Source organism: Geospiza fortis, unplaced genomic scaffold (assembly GCF_000277835.1).
Source record: "Geospiza fortis unplaced genomic scaffold, GeoFor_1.0 scaffold237, whole genome shotgun sequence".
NCBI classification, from domain to species: domain Eukaryota; kingdom Metazoa; phylum Chordata; class Aves; order Passeriformes; family Thraupidae; genus Geospiza; species Geospiza fortis.
In genome coordinates, this window is record NW_005054319.1 from 4,237,721 (window position 1) to 4,240,209 (window position 2,489).

The window sequence follows — 2,489 nt, forward strand, 5'->3', positions numbered from 1 at the left end:
CACATGGAAAAAGTCCCTAAAGTTCTGCACTCCAGCTTGGCTGAAAGCCATAGCATGAAACTTTAATTCAGGTGATTTTCACAGCCAGGCAGGAGGGCAGAGCCGAAATTGTAGTACTTTCTTATCAACTTCATTTTGCTGTGGTGAGTCAGGTAAGGAATAACAGGCAGGAGCAGAGGCACTCAGCTGGGCAGTGTGTACAACACCTACCAACCATGAACTGCACAGCACAGTCATAAAACCTACAAACAAAAATTCTCCTAAGGAAGGTCAGTCCATACTTTGCCATGGATACTTCACAGACTTTTAAAAATAAAGTAGTTCAGTTCTGTACCAAGTCCACATCACCCACAGAACCACAACTCCTTTGGTTCTCCTAATAAGTACCAGCATTGACTCCTGTGCTTCCAATTTAAAAATCCAACCTAATTTTAAAGACAAAATTTCCAACTGACAAAGAGAATACTTTCCTTCAAAGAGACAGAGAAAAAAAAATTTCAAAGCTACCTAAAGCAGCAGTTTTTGTGAAAATACAGACAAATTAGCAGCAGCCTATGGCAAAGTACTGTCAGAAGTCTTCATCTTAGCATATTATCTGGTCCACAACAGACACATAAAATTGAGATACAGCTACATTACCTAGCAGAAGTACTACACATTTACTCTCTATACTGCTTTTTTAGAGTATACAGCTTATAATTGGACAGCGCTGCAACCGCAGGTCACCTTTAACACTTGATAAATGGCACAGAGAAAGGCAAATCAATTTTCAGGCAGTAATTTGCACTGCAAACAACCTAATTTGACTTGAAATTGGTAAGAAAATACAGTCTGAACAGGACAATGTTTGAAAGCACAGGATTCTTTAAGTCTCATGAATTTCCTAATTATGACATGATGTCGATAATGGAGTTATCTATTACATTCTCCATGGCTCTTCTTAATGATTTTTGAACTGTTATTTTGAGTGGCAAATATTTTTCCAAATTCTAAATTTGGAAACTCAACCAGACATGCAAAAAATTGTTTCCCTGCCAGCTCTAAAATTCTGAAGTCAAGATTTGATTTGCTTTCCCCTTTTTATCTTTTCAACCTATTGACTAAATAAGAAAAAAAAATTAAGTTTCTCAAACACAGAAAACACAAACTGCTTCAAGGTGCAGATGAGCCTAGCCTTACCTATCTTCTTCAATTAGAGGAGTCACTTCTTAAGAAAGAAAATGGGGACTATGAGTCTTCAAAAAGCAGCAGGTTGCAGCAGAGGTGCACAGGCTGTCTCCCTCATTTCCAGCTGCTTTTACAGAGCTCTGAGTTCTCCTGGAACAAAGGGCTCAGACACACACAGATGCAACCAGAAGAGAGGAGTCGGCACCATGTGGTTTGCCAGCTCTCCATGGATCACAGCCTGCAGTTCAGCCAGCAGTTAGAAGCCCTCCTTTATTTTCAAAGCCTGCTCCAAAAGTGCCTGGTTAAAGTAGCAGCTGGTTTGCTTGTGTTTCCTTAGTCACCAATAACCACGAGGTATAAGTTTATTTAATTTATTAATGGTTCTAATAACCATACAATGCAAAGAAATGGCAGAAAGCCCTCTAATAAGTGGCTCTCTGTAGCCGCTCAACATTAACTGGTAACTACTTAGGGGTTATTGTCGTGCATGACTTTACAAACATATGCAAATGTATATTTACATCAGTTTCATCAATAGAAACCTCAATTAACATCAATGAACCACTAGGAGGAACAGAATAGGGCCCCAAAAATAAAATACTTTGCTCGTGGTCCTTTGAGGTATTCATGTTCTTCTCATTCTAGACAAACTTGCTAGGCCTCAGACACCAATCACACAGCAGCAAGATAAATCTGGATTTACTCCTCAGGACTCAGGCAGAACTAGAAGACACCAAAGAAACAACCCTGACAAACACATTTATGCTTTCTTTTTTTTTTTTTTTTTTCCTGAGGAAAATGAATTAAGCAAATATTTTTACTGAAAGAGCTCATGCATGTGTGTTTGTGTCCAGGGACATTGGCTAATTTGGGAAAGGGGAGAGCTGTATCCCCTATGTGACACAGGCCTGTTTACTTTTCTGTCCTGGAGAAAGCTGTACCAATGATTGGTGTGAGGCTGCTATCTTATGAATAAACCTCTACTAGGAGAGATTCTCAATCATAATTGGCTTAAGGAAAGCAACATCTGACCACTTTTTAAGCAGAAAGATGGGACCAGGTCACATTGTACTATACTGTGTAAATAATCTCACATCCAAAGGTCACTTAAGAATCTCTTGGCTCAAACCCTATCTGAATTTCAGCCTTGCAATAGAATTTCACATTTTCTTTCTTCAGACATTAAATGGCATTCAGTTTTTAGATCATTAACCATCCTGCTGTTTGTAATCTCAACTGCATTTCTCAAACACAGGACAAAGCTCTCCTCAAGAGCTGGAGGAGGCAAGGCCCTGTCCTGCCAGATCCAGGCAGGATTCCTG